Below are 14429 nucleotides of genomic sequence, written 5' to 3'. Positions count from 1 at the left end.
TGCACTCCCCAGGACCAAGCACAGAGCATGATGCCCCCTCCAGAGCATGTGGGCAAGTCACCCACTTGAGAGACTGTGGCCTTGCACTCCCCAGGACGGATCACATGGCATGTTGCCCCCCTCCAGGACCAGTGGCGTTGTACCATCTTCCGGCTTGTATATTTTTGTAAATACTGTTTTTCTATTTGTAACGTATATCTGCCTATTTATAATATATCACTGATTTGACTCACTTCATTTTGTCCTTGCGTTCTTCCAGGGGGTTACAGGGTGTAAATGTAATGTTGTTGCATGTGTTTGTGTGTATGGTGTTGTGGGTGAGGGTGGGGGTGTTGCAGGTGGGTGTCACTCTCTTTTTCCTCCCCCCCTCCCCTGTGTTCTAGGTGGCAGTACTCACCGCGGTCATCTTTGCCGATGTTGATGTTCGTAGTGGAGCAGGACGTAGAAGAACATGGGGAAAACTTGCAACTCGGGCTACCTGGCGTCGTGGTTGTTCCCTGAGTCTCCAGAGGTGAGTCGATTCCCTTCTGTGCAGTGTTTCCGCCAGGTTTTTAATGTCATTGGTACCCCACTCCGGAAAAGGTGGCGGATTGGTGTCTCATAGTACAGTGGGCGGAACATTGTCTTCCGCCTGGCTGTAGGCGGTTACAGCCATGGTGCCTGTTGATTCCGCCCTGGCGGTCGGTGTGTTAAAGTGGCTGTCTGTCTGAGCGGTTTACACCATGGTCATAGTTTCGCAGTTATTACCGCCGGCCTGTTGGCAGTATTACCACCACTTTCACCAACCGCCAGGGTTGTAATGAGGGCCTAAGTTCCCACCGAGGACAGAGCCTGACATTTACCTTGTTGTTTGAATGCAAAGCAAATGTGATGAGATAAGAACAAGATTTACAGGCCTTTTTTCAGAAAGGGAGCACTTGGAAGGATACTGTAAATAAGGTTTGGGCAAGGGAAGGGATGAACTCAAGCTGTATAGCCTAAGACAAATAAAGCCAGCAAATTGAAAGCAACGAAATGTGAGTTACAAACCACAAAGCCAATGGCAAGCAACGGGCGGAATTTATTCCCAAGGAAGCTCAATGAATGTACTTAAAGTGACAGCCATGGAATACTTTGTGGGGAAAGTCCAGTATTTTGGTCCATTCCGTATCTTGCAGAGGTTTGGCCACATCAATCACCCAAGTAGTATGACGAGAAGACTTGGAGCAGTCTCAATGTTGCAGGAAAGGTCTGTACACCCATTTTATCAGTTTGTCACCAGTCCCTATGGTGTAGAGCTTCTGGCACACTTCATGTAGAGTTAGTGCTAGGTGGCAGACATGAAATAGGGCATTTAATGATTATTTACAGTGGTCGTAAGTAAGGAGTTGACCTAGGTGAAGATGGTAGTCTGCCGCAAGAGTTTGGAAATTTAGTAGCTCCCCATCCAGAAACAAATCCCCCAATTTTAAGACATCTGCAGCATGCCACTGATGGAGTTGCTCTGAGCACAGCCGTCCTGTGTAAGTGGGAAGGCTTAGCAAAGTTAATGCAGGAGCACAGGGTTTCTTCGTGTCAGTGAGTTTACAGGTTCTAGTAAGGCAAGAGAAAGCTTGCATGATAACCCCAGATAGCAATCCGTAGAATGGTCAATAGATAACAATGAGCAGTGCAGTAAGCCCTCCTTAAAAGTCTTTACGGATAAACCCCATCTCATGCAGGGGGCGGGCAGAAAGCCAGCGAGTCACCCATTGGCCCTGTGCAGCTTAATAATAGCATTTTAAGTCCAGAAGTCCTAATCCACCTGCAGTCACGGGTAGCTTTAGAGTGGAAAGAGCTACCCGATGGCACCCCAGCGACCAACTCAGATGCGTGGCATGTCTGAAGAGGGAAAGAAGGACGAGCAGGGGAAGGTTTGCAAAATAATACTATCATCAGGGAAGCACACCACCTTCACTAGTGCCACGTGGCCCACTAAGGAGGACCGTGACGCTCTGCCGAGATTTCCATCTTTCAAATCAGTGGGAGAATGGTAGATATTAATCACTAGGTATTGAAAGGTATCTGGTTCTCAGTTTAATCTGAGGTCTAATTGTATATAAAGGGGAAAACAGTGCCATATGTTAAAGAAACACTAATTACATTTTAAAATGTTTACATTTTGTTTTTGCATTTTACTTCCTATATATTTTTGAAGATTCCATGTGTATTTGACACCTAGGGATAACCCAGATCACTAATTTGGCTTTTGCTCAATTTCAAAACCATTTTAAGACATGGTTGGTTTGGGTGAGCAAGATATTTTTGTTCAATGTGTTTAAACTAGCATACGGTTAATTACTGTAATGTTTCCCAAACTGTTTGTGAGGGATTTTAAAATGTTCAGAAACTTAATCAAAATTTAGTTGTTATTTCTCGTTAAGAAAGATTGGGTAGATTTGGGTAGGGGTGATGGCCTTGCCACATTGCTGAAGGGTATTAATTTATTACTGAACATGTGACACCTGAATGTAGCATGCCAGGAGGCAATCACAAAAAGACCACAGTGAATAAATAGTGCTGTGTTAAAAATTAGTAAAATAATGCACTGATAACGTAATGGGGTATGGCCCCTCTTGGGTGTGTCTGTAAGACTGATGTTTGTCCTTGATTTTTTGTCCTGAATTTTGAGCCTTTGTCCTGAATTTTTGTCCTGAATTTTGACCCTTTATCCTGAATTGTTTACAGTCCTGTCCAGAATTTGCCTCAATGCCAGGTGATCACCCTAGGACCCTGGCTTCCAGCAGTGAATCAATGGAGGTCCACAAAAGCTAAAAGGTTAAGAACCACTTGTCTAAGGTAGAGGAAATGATTCAGCGGTTGGACCCCAAGAGACTCAAGCTTTTAGACTGATTGGACCATTGGCCACAGAAGGATGGCCTACTTTTTGTGTGGTTCACTGGTGTTAAGAACAAGAGGACAGTCCAGAAACTGACCTTTTCCAGATGAATAGTTCTCTGTACAACAATATGTTATGTCTTGGCCAAAAAGGACTCCACAAAAATAGTGCTCCGACAAAATGGAAGCCCTTTAGAGATTAGAAGAAATTCTTTCTTTATTTTTGCATAGTATGTTGTACATTACAAATGAAACTGCAGTTGGTGCTTTTCCATCTTTGATGTTTCTCAAGAACGTCTGAAACTAGAACACTGTTTCTATAAGGCGGTAGGAATAAATATTGCCTGTTTTGTAATTGAAACAAAGAAGCTTGATGAAATAATCGTACATATTTTTGTAAGTTCGTATCAGCCTTGATGTGATGTCTAATTATCAATACGATTTTCTTGCACACCATGGCTTGGACATTACTACGAATTTAACAGCAATTTAACAGCAATTATGTAAAAATGTTTCCGTTCTTCAAGTTATTGAGATGTGGTAATCTCAAAAGATGGGTTGTAGTTACCCTTTTAGCGAGTAAGATAATATAGATGTATAGTAATGGCAAATTATTGTCCCGATTGTAAGGGTAAATAAACGCGACAGATCCAATCTGAGCCTGTATATAATTAGAGCTTAAGTTGGCAAAAAGCATGGTTGAAGAGAGAAGATTAATCATGGTGGTGTCACTGTGTGGTATGTTTTTGTTTTAAAATAGTCTAAACTAGGAAGCACTCTCTAAACAAATATGAAATAAACTTAAAATTAAGTTCTCTAAAAACTTTGCAGTGCAGCTGGGGGTATGATATGGCTAGTCAAGATGACAAACATGCCTTGCTAGACTCAACAGTCAATTTTCCCTTTATTTGATCCTGCATCACCTGTTTTGCAGATCTCCATTTAAGCCAAGAGTTTGAGGACCTGATATCTACTCGGTCTAGTTCCCCTTCTCAACCCCAACTGTTGTTTACTGGTGGCTTAAAGGACTGTTTGCACCTTTTGGAGTTCCCAGACTGGACTGATCTTGCCATCCCCCGTTATCGAAGTGAATGATAGGGTGGCAAGGCCATCCTTGGCAGTGGCGATCCATGAGATCAATGTCCTCTTGGCTTCCAGGGCCAGTGGCAGTGGGGTGTCCGCAAATGCAGCAATAATAGAGGCAAAGTGGAGCCTCAGCTGTGAGTATCAGAGAAAGGTGCAGGAAGCTCAGCTTAAGCAGCCTTTGTGATGAGAGTTCATATGTCTTGGTGGACTGGGGCTCGCAGAGCCTTTGTGCGATCCACTGGCACCATCTGGTGTCATCATTGAATTATAATTGGCGCTCCAGCCACGCAAATCACATTGAGTTGATTGGCACTCCTCAATGAGTCTTTATTTTACATCCGATAGGCCATGACATCATATTAACATGTTTAAGTCATAAAGACGCTGAACGTACATGGCTATCTGTACAGCATTTGGAATCTGGTCCACTCATCCAGAGAAGCACAAATGGTACTGGGTTAATCCACAAATTATCTAATTTCCAGTGCTTATATTCCAATATTTGAGTGTGACATGGCAATGTTTTTATGAAACCATGGGAACGTAGAATGTCACTGGGAGGCAGGGAGAGCCGTTGGGGAGACGGTTGTATGATCTGACTGGATGAGGTGACAATAAATATACCTCTTACCCAATTAAATTGCCTCTGTTGTGTTTGACCCAACACTACAATTTGACGACAAAGGATGGGAATGGTAGCTGTCACCTCAACAGTATTTCCTGTGTGAGAGCCCCCTTGCTTAGGATCCAAGTACAGTGGTTCGAAGTACTGTGACAACGCTTCCTGTGTCTGGCAGAGATCTGCTGCTTTGGATTCAGGAGAGTGCAGTGCTTATTGGGAAGACGTCCCTCGGTGGCGTCCAGTATTCTGGTCCAGTCTGGCGTTGGATTCTGGGAGTGTGTTCGTCTCAAGGTGGTGGCAGGCAAGAGGCACTTCAGCTGTTTGGGCACATCTTGTGGCTGCTGTGGCCCCTCGGTCTTGCAGCAGTGTGAGGATTAATGGTCTGCAAGGCTGATTTACTTTGAGGAAGGTTTTTTGGTATTTTTAATGGAGCTCGAGCGGGGTGGTGAGCGTGAGTATTGACAGACGCTTGCAAGTGGTTCCCGAGTTGAGCGCGAGTCCAGGAGAACCTCCAGTGAAGTGGCAACAGTGGGAAAAAAAATAGCTAACTATGCAAGAGTATGTGGAACAAATCTTAGTGCTGAGCGGAAAAATGCTTTATTGCTTCATTGTCTAGGAGGGGAAGGTCAGGAAGTATTAGAACGTTTGCCAGATTTAACCAATGCTGAACAAAGAAATCTGAATGAGTATGAAATTAGTATTACAAAATTAGATCAGCACTAGAGTGAGCACCATAATGGAACGAAAATACTTTGGCATAAGAGAACAAGGGAAAGATAAATCTGTGGAATATTTTGTAACAAACTTAAAAAAGTTGGGGCTAGTTGTAAATTTGGGGCGCTAAAAGAAGAGAGAATTAGAGATCAATTTGTACTAAAATGTTTCAGTGATAAGATAAGAGAAGAGTTATGGTTAAAAGATGAACCGCCTCTAGAGGAAGTCATAGCTGTAGCCAAGAGTGTTGGGCATATGATGAAATGTGTGGGAGAACTGAGCAAAGAAAACAAGCTGAACAATTCTGGGGGAAAGGTGAATGAGGTGGTTTGCATGGTTCAACATAAACCTGGTAATACAGAAATTAAAGATAATACACTTGAATCTAATATGATAATTGATTTTAAAGGCACTTGTTTTAGATGTGGAAGGATGGGACACAAGGCCAATGCAAATGTGTGCGATTCAGGTGGTGTGTAATTGGTGTGGCAAGAAAGGTCACTTTGCTAGATGTTGTGGAGAAAAGAGTAAGAAGGAATCGAGGCAAGAAGTAAAAGAGATAGCTTTTCAGGTAAATGATGTAAGTAATGAACATCCTTCAGAGTGGGTAAAAGTGGAGAATTATAAGATTAAAGTGAAATTTGATTCTTGTTCACAACTATTATATCCAAAAAATAATTTGATAGTAATTTTGCAAGTAAAGTACAGTTACACAACCCTGATGTGAAACCAACAGGATATGGAGGCTCTCCTATAAAAATGTTGGGCTAATTCTGTAGGTTGTTGGAGTACAAAGGGAGATTTGTAGATGCTAAAATATATGTAGCAGATAAAGGGTGATAATGTATTGAGTTGGCCACATCAAGGGCTTTAGGAGTCACGCTTAATCCCAATGCAGATCCACCAGTACAAATACATAAAGTTTTAGGTGTTTGACCCAACACTACAAAGAGCTATCTCAAAATTGAATTTTGGGCTGGTACGAAGAATGCGTAAACTCATTTTTAATTCAAATATGAGAATTAAGGTACCAATTTCATTGTTTATTAGGTGATTGTCTATTAGGTGATTCTCCCATCTTAATAAGTACTTCTTTCTGGGCTTATCCGTTAGGCCAGTCAGTGCTCTGTAATGAGATCACAGTGCAACTACATGTGAATTTCCGAAGACACTGCTCCTTTGTTAGCTTGGGGTAAACTCCCCATCTATTGCTCCACAATACCACTCGTTATCGGCCTATAATCATATCTAATGCATTTCAGTCAATTAGGCTGGGAAGTCTTATTTTCTTATGGTGCACGGGCACTAAATATGCTGTGTAATTCGACTTCCTCACAAAGCCTTTGGTGTTCTAAAGAGGCCATCTGTCGTGCGGCAAACACTACACTTTGATAAGTACACACATAAACTTTACAGGCAAAGCACAATGTTGTTTTAACATCAGCAGCTGCCTATGTCGCTGTGCAATAAGTCAAGACTGTCGGTGAAACTGCACATTCGTTAAAATTGGTATAGTACCGATGTTGGGGATCTCTTAATGACACACGCCAATCATTGCTGCCACCCAGCGTTGCTGCCAACTTTGAACAGTTTGGAGTTGGCCTACTTTTTGTGTTCAAATCGGTTTTTAAGAGCACTACGTCCATCTTCAGTTCACTCACATCACACCTTTTTATCTATGTCTACCACAGGGGTAGTGTTCTTGATGCTTTGGTTTTAACAAGGACATCAGCATATCCTAGGGAACACTGTTAAACTTGCTGACTTGCTATACTGAGACTAATTTGGTTACAGGCATTTTTAAGGCCAATGCTTTATATTTCCACAAGCCTAAAGCACTGTCTTCTCGACTTATGTTCGCTCCTGTGTCATATATGTGACCATGGAAACATCATGGTCATTCACTTAGAAGTCATTGCTTTGCTGCCCAGTCCTCGTGTTGTGGGATTTCTTTTCACCCACACATCCACTTAACAGCCTCTCTTCTACCTGATCTTAATGGGGTAGTCTACAGCTCCACCCCAAAACCACGGAGACGGGAGTGGGTCAGTTATGTGGGAAAGGCCCTCAGTTTCTCAAACTTTTATATATAAACCAAAAGTGGAGGATGTCTCCCAAAACATGCAGTCACTATGTTCTGATCCTTAGTGCTCACCGGGCATACTACATGTGTTCTCATGGAACCCTTACCCACATGCTAATCATGGGGCATGATTCATTATCAGGTCCTCACCTAGTGAGGTAGTCACCACCAGGTGGGCTCAAGCTCACCATGGAAGGGAACACTTTGATATTTTCTACGTTCTAAATTGGATTTTAGGACAGAAAATTTTAAAAATATCTACAGGAAACCCTAGCCCAATTCTTTAAAAAGAGGGGCCCTGTGATATGGTTCAAACCTTAACATGACACAAAGAGGCATTTCATGAGCCAGTGTCTCTATAGGTCGACATGTCTGATATGCTTTGCAAGATAGGCAGATTTCATCCGGACCTATAAGACCCTTGTACTCCTAACCTATACTGAGCAGGAGTTAAGCATCATATGCAATCCATGCAAGATCAAGAGATAGTTACCACAACCTTCTATATAAGGTGAGATGATTGAAGTCTAGTGATTATCCACTTCAAGAATCATGGGAACTGAGATTATTCAGGCCTCGTGGGAGCAAATGTGGGGGCCTGTTGAGTTCAAAGGTCACACATGCATCAATGCTCAGCAGGGACTTCACAACCGAGCATCATGGACCACATCTCCTTAATTCCCCCACCTTTGTTGCTCCCATGAGGCCGTGATAATCTCTGTCGAATTTATGTACACGTCATTAAGGTGCGCAGAAAATGTCCCAGCCCTCCTGCACAGAACATCCCCCACTGGGCAAGTTTTTCGCACTATGCCTGTCCCTTTCAGTGCTTCTCACCCATATACAGTAATATTCCTTGCACCGTTTAGCCCACCTTGTTGCCACTTATCACTATCCCTTAGCAGTATTTGAGGCATGCTCCAATTTTCCGAGTTTGGCCACAGAAGCCCTCATTGTCCTTGACTTACTTTTCTGTGTGTGTGTGTGGGGAGGGGGGGTAATTCACTTAACAGCTTCCCAAGACAATCAGTTGTGTTGGCAGAGTCAGCATTTAACTTATTCACTGCCCTGCTTTAACAGTGATAGACCTAACAGCCTCGTTTACAAAGCTCCTTCTGGGAGTCTCATGGATGGACAGGGATGGCTTGCAAAGCAACAGCAATTAGTCAGCACAGGGGCAGGTGAACTACTAAGGTATGGTAGATACCATCACAAGTTCTTCTGGTGTTACACAATGTGTTATGTGTCTTCAATGTGTAAGCTCCCCATGCCTCAAAAACACATGTGAAACAGGCCATCCAAGAAAACTTCAGGTAGGGACTGACAAGGAGATGTGATTATGAACAATATGGTTATAGTAAAGGGTTGTCAAACAAGCTGACACACCAGACAGTTGATGTCTGGTGAATGACATTTTTTGTTCTTGCTTGATATGCTGCTACCTCCACCTCCTACTACTCTACCTATAATATTATATATTTAACTCCTCTACCCTTCAACATGTTCAGTCTGATGGGCAGCACAGTCTACTGTGTCCAGCATCAGGGACTGAGTCCTTAGTGGGACCAGGGTAGAAACATAATAAGAAGCTTGTCTGTTAACCTTGGTTAAATCCCAGGATTTTCTCAGTGACCCATCTGCTTCCAAGGATTGCATCGAAAAATAAATCATAAACAGTGTGGCTTCCACTTAGAAAACTCTAGTCTATCCCTATTCTATGAACTTATTGCTTGCAACCTAAGCCCTCATTTTCTTACTTACAAAGACAACGTATAAACTATCCACTGAGCTACCAATCTTCAATTACATCAGTTCTTCAACCAATAAAAGTTTGAGCACATCTTCCCTGATTGAAAGAGCTGCATTAGCTCCTTCTGCCACTAGAATCTACTTCAAACTCAACTGTGTGTTCTATAATTAAACCCTGTTACCGTGCATATATGAGGAGCACTTCCTGACTAAGCTGGAAGTCCAAAAGATTCACCAAAACCATGCAAGCCAATAAGCTTTCTGTGTAAGTGGACCAACATTCTAGAACCATTTGTATTTGGACATGCAACTTGCTCCTAGGTTAGTGCATTATAGTATGTCTCAAAACAACTGTTCATAATCCCCCTGATCCTAGACTGGTATAATGTACCTCCACCTGGTGACGGTACGTTTCTGATCTCTTCCCTATTTGTATTCATGTATTGTCATCAGTTCAAACTATAAACATAACATATCTCAGGTTCTACAGCTGACCTGGAGAATGCTGGGGAAGAGGGCTGTCTAACTTGGAGTCCCATTCTTGGAGACTGAGAAGCAGACCTTGAAAATGAGGCAGTCAGTAAATATTTCCTATGGAGGTGACTATGAGTGGGGAACATTGCCCCTGGACTGTGTTCAGGCGGCTGCAATACCTAGGACTGTAGCTTGGAGCTCCAAGGTGATGGTGATTAAGAGGTTGGAATGGGAACAATACTCCTTTAAAAAGCACAGAGTTTAACCCCATTCACTACCATTGTCACATACATTTTCCTTAAAAAAGACTTGGTCAACCTCACTAATTTGTTACTTATTACCTTATAAGAACGCACATAGGGCCCCTTGGGAGATGTAGATTGTCAGCATTATGTTGAAATAAGTTATGTTGAAGGAAAACTGAAAAAACGTGCTAAACTCAATGAGGCTTCAACTTTGATAAGAAGCCTTCTACATAAAATTATAACACTACATGAGTTTTATATTTGAGGAGGCCCATTCTTGTGTTATTTGAATCTGGGTGCTCTACCCACACCACCCTACAAGCATAAGCCTTATTCATCATCACTACCTGCAAAGGTCAACACTGAAGAAAATAAATTGTTAGTATTCAGTGAGGAGTATGCATGGGTTTATAAGGACAACTGGCAAAGCTAGGTGTAAAGGTTTCATACCCTGTTTAGATGCCACAGGTCAGACATGGCTACTGGTCTGCAACCCTGGTGGTTGAGATAGTTTGCCACCGGTGTGCTAGGGCTCACCATGCTACGGCTCTGCAAACTGGGTATAGTGCAGCTCCTCCTACACTTGACTTTCAGGGTAGCACGGACTAGCAGTCACATACTTCCCAGGGGAGTAATGTGGGGGCAAGAGCTCAGAATTTAACAGTCAAACAACAAACACAATAAGGTAATAACCAGCCCAGTGCTTATTGTTGTGAAAAAATGGTGTAAATCTCACAGCAGAACTAAATACTAAACAATCAAATTAATAAGTCATACACTGTTCTTGTAAGTTATGCTTTACCCATGAGGTGCCACACTTCCCCTTCCAAACACAGGAACAGTCTTCCCTCCCACTATGGCAATTCATTTCAATGTTTTAGCTGCTTTTCCACCAAGTATTCTAAAAAGAGAATGGCAAATGTCCCATGGTATCTCAGTCTCTCTTTCTCGTACCCAGGTCCAGCTAAGCCCATGCAGTTATCTGTAGATCAACAGCTGCCCAGAACTATACAGCAGGCATAGGTAGCCCTCCCCATAAAACGGTTATTCATGATTAGTAGTTCACTGGAGCACCTGCTACGAGTAAGATGACCGTCAAAGGCCTGGTTCTGGGGCACACTTAGAAAGCAGCAGCACTCTTCATTAACCGTGGCCGTCCAGGGTTGGCTGGAGACTCGCAATTCAGTTTATGAAAGGCAGAGACTCTTCTTCGTGGCATATCGGGGAAGTTGAGGCCTCTGGCCAGTTTAGGGGCTCATACTTCAATAGCATTTAATCACCTTTTCCTCATTGATGGTAGCAGCACCACTTATTATCATGCTGCCATATGATCCTTATTGACATGCTCTGGTACAGTCTTATTTTCAGCCCTTCAAGAACTATATAGAGACACCAGATGACCCCTTAACAGCATTTGTCATGCTTGGATTGCTCTTTTAGGTTCATTAGCTTCCCTTGAGTGCTCCTCACACAAGAACATACTGGGCCTCTCACCCTGCAGGCACAGAGGCACTCATTACTTCTCTAGACAAGCAGGTTTCAAGGCTATATTGGCAGATCATCACCTTTGCAAGCAAAAAGTGTTGACTCCAGTTGTGTCCCCTCACTTCTGGGAGACTGGTTGTCAGGTGGACACCAGTGCCAGCAGAAAGTGTTGACTCCAGTTTTGTCCACTCACTTCTGGGAGACTAGCTGTCAGACAGACACCAGTTCTGGTTACACAGCAGCTCTTCGAGTACACTATGGAGTACACCAGACCCCGAAAACAAAGCTAATTTGCAGTCACTAAACAGCTTTGGGGTGTGTACAAACTCCAAATTGAGATTTAGTAACATGTTACTGAATGGCAAATAGGTTTTCGAGTGCATACCAAATCACAATTGCAAGGGGCATGTTTAAGGCGTCCCTTCCTATTCCAAGTTCCTTAAGGCATGTATCAATGGTTAGCAAACGCAATTGCAGTTGCAAACTACAGATAGGTTACAGACACCGCAAAGGAGGTGGTAAACCATTTACAAAACGAGAAGGAGTCCCCAAAGGATGCCTTCTCCATGGTGAATGTTAAAAAACATTCTTAGCAGCAGGCAGGGATGAGTACTTACTGTCAAATGTCTGTACAATTTTTTTAAAAACGCATCAGTTTTTCCATCACTTAAAAGTAATCACAGACATGGTGGTCTGCTGACCACAGCCAGCAACCGTCCCTGTGATGGCAGCGAATATAGTGATCTGCAACCTACCATAGTAAAATTCATGAGGGAGGTCAAATTTCAATCCACTATGATTCCGTTTTTGCAGACCAAAATACTACTACATGGGTGAGTTCGTAGCTACTAGGGGCCAGATGTAGCAAACCATTTGCGACTCGCAAACGGCGAAAATCGCCGTTTGCGAGTCGCAAACGTTGGTTTGCTATGCAGAAATGCATATTGCGAGTCGTTACCGACTCGCAATATGCATTTCCGACTCGCAAATAGGAAGGGGTGTTCCCTTCCTATTTGCGAGTCGCAGTGGGATGCAATACCATTTGCGACCGCGTACGCGGTCGCAAATGGCATCGCAGTTACCATCCACTTCAAGTGGATGGTAACCCACTCGCAAATTGGAAGGGGTCCCCATGGGACCCCTTCCAGTTTGTGACTGGACCCAAAAAATACCGAAACTAAAGGTTTCGGTTTTTTTTTAAGTGCAGCTCGTTTTCCTGTAAGGAAAACGGGCTACACTTAAAAAAAAAAAAACTGCTTTATTTAAAAGCAGGTCACGAACATGGAGGTCTGCTGACGTCAGCAGGCCTCCATGTTAGCGAGTGCCTATACTCGCTATGGGGCCGCAATTTGCGACCCACCTCATGAATATTCATGAGGTGGGTCATTGCGACCCCATAGCGAGTTGCAGTCGGTGTCTGAGACACTGTACTGCATACGAATTTGCGAGTTGCAAATTGCGAGTCGCATGGACTCGCACTTTGCAACTCGCAAATTCGTCAGTTACTACATCTGGCCCTAGATTCGCTAAAAGTTGGTGCCCAAATTGAAGCCACTTTTAGAGATCCCAGTGTAACTACATGTGGCCATCGTTCCTTGGTCAAGGACTTGTCACTGGCCTGAAGCAGGGAGGGTTGGAACCCACTTTAATACATATTTTCCAAGCAGGGGATGTGGGCCCACTGTTTCACGCTTCGGAACCTCTTTGGGTTAGTCCCTTTACAGTGTGATTTCCAGGTGGTTCTCCAGACACAATCTTTGTCTACAGCGATGGCACTCACAGCAGTTAGTAGTGGGGCAGGCTGCAAACACGAATACCCACAGCAGGGGCACAATGAACTGTGCGATCTTGGTACCAGGCTGTCAGCAGGAGTATGAGCTGCAGAAATCTCCTTTTCAATTTTGTATTTGGATTTTATGGTTTTATCGGCATGGTTAGTGACATACGGTCCGAATATCGGGCTAACACCTCTCCCCAAAATGCTGCAATTTTTCGGCATTTCCACACCAGATGACAGTAGGCGGCGTCCATTGCACCACATCTGGGGCATCGGCTAATAGCGTCAGGGTTCAGGTAGTAGTGCATTGCAGGTATCATGTATGTGTGATGAAACGTAAATTAGGTAAACAAAATCTGGCGTTGCTCGAGACCTCTTTTATTAGCATCAGAGCTTGTCTCCATTGCGTATCTGTAAATGCCTGGTCACCAATTATTCCACGTCCGTGATAAGCCTAGACTAATAGGTCTAGGGGGTCGGATCTACTGGGGCCTCCCAAGTGCCGCCAAGAGCTCATGCATCACTCCTTTAACAGCATCGTATTGTAGAATTGTCCATGCAATATCTGGAAGTCTATTAGGGCAGTTTCAAGGAAAGTTGTTGCATCCGTCTTCCATATGTCCCCTAATGTCTGGCACCCTCCTCTTTTCCATTCGGATATATCCATGTTGTTTTCCATGTGGGCAAATTGCGGGATCCACCATATTGACAGGTCTTCAGCATATGGCATGTGTTTGTCCCACCTCCTACGGTATATCTGCCACAAGAGTGCCTTGTCCTGTATTACATGGGGTGCCTCCTATAGAACCTGCAATATTGTAAGGAGTTGTTTGGGCAGATAGTCATCCCCCGTGCTGACCTTCAGTAGCTTCCCGTCCCTACTAGTGATGACCCCAAACCAGACGTCCGCAAACTGCAGCTGTGCCTCCGGGTCAGTGCTTAATTTGTAAATATAAAGGTGCCGGTGCCCAAAGCCCTCCTCTTAAACACGGGGTTGCAGCATTTAAATGTGCGAGCACGGAATTCTGAGGCAGCTAATCCTGAAGGCCTCTCGGGCCTCTTCAATCCATTTAAAGACACTTCCTGCACCTGTAGCTCACTCTTGCAGCTTTCTGCTTTCTCCCTATGTGACGCTTTTTCGTTTTTCTCTTCCTCCGTCTTTCCCATGTATCTTTTGATCGCAGCAAATGCTTGAGGCAGAAGACTAAGCCCCGGCCCTCAAAAATAAGTGCCGGTGCTCAGCACCGGAAACAATAAAGACAAATTAAGCACTGCTCCGGGTAGTATGCTTCCTTGTCTGTGACCAGCATTCTCTCCTCCTATGTGCAACCTAGGGTG

The sequence above is a fragment of the Pleurodeles waltl genome, chromosome 8 (genome assembly GCF_031143425.1).
Source record: "Pleurodeles waltl isolate 20211129_DDA chromosome 8, aPleWal1.hap1.20221129, whole genome shotgun sequence".
In the NCBI taxonomy this organism is placed as follows: domain Eukaryota; kingdom Metazoa; phylum Chordata; class Amphibia; order Caudata; family Salamandridae; genus Pleurodeles; species Pleurodeles waltl.
This window is presented reverse-complemented; position numbering follows the sequence as displayed.